The 578-nt window shown below is 30.4% G+C and overlaps 1 non-coding gene across 1 annotated transcript; it reads right to left on the bottom strand.

Moving 5' to 3' along the window:
* Positions 1 to 260: 260 nt before the first annotated feature.
* On the bottom strand, positions 261 to 333 carry TRNAK-CUU (transfer RNA lysine (anticodon CUU)). Its single transcript has one exon. It is a non-coding gene; the product is annotated as a tRNA-Lys (tRNA).
* Positions 334 to 578: the final 245 nt, after the last annotated feature.

Here is a 578-nt window from a genome sequence, read left to right as displayed (position 1 = left end):
TTAAGTCTGTGAAAAGTCAACAGTAACTTCTTGTACTCGAATAAATGAGATTTGGAACAAACGAATTTGCGTTTATTGTATATAAATCGAAGGGATTCTAAATTCGAAGACAAAATATGGACCAAAACGGACATAATTATTTTAAAAGATGAAATAACGATATGTATGACTGAAAGTTAAAAATAAACCTTATTGTAGCATTTGATCCCAGTTTTCAGGTACTCCTTCAAATGTCATGTATTCAAAATCAAAAGGATGTGCGCCCAATGTGGGGCTCGAACCCACGACCCTGAGATTAAGAGTCTCATGCTCTACCGACTGAGCTAACCGGGCTACGCGAAGATTGATATTAACAATAAAAATTGATTTTATTTGATTTTTATCTTAACGATTTGTTTACGATTCATGTTGTTTATAATTCAAACCAACTTTAGAAAAAACAATTATTCTCGAAATACTTATATTGTAAAATATGAAGACTTGTATTTTATTTGATTCGTAACCATCAATTTATTTGCCACAATATTCTCAATCTTTTTGAATACCTATATACTTTATAAATAACACCTGGAATAAAT

Source organism: Lytechinus pictus, unplaced genomic scaffold (assembly GCF_037042905.1).
Source record: "Lytechinus pictus isolate F3 Inbred unplaced genomic scaffold, Lp3.0 scaffold_25, whole genome shotgun sequence".
Lineage (NCBI taxonomy): Eukaryota > Metazoa > Echinodermata > Echinoidea > Temnopleuroida > Toxopneustidae > Lytechinus > Lytechinus pictus.
Note: the sequence above shows the minus strand (reverse complement) of the source record. Positions and strands in the feature narration are given on the sequence as shown.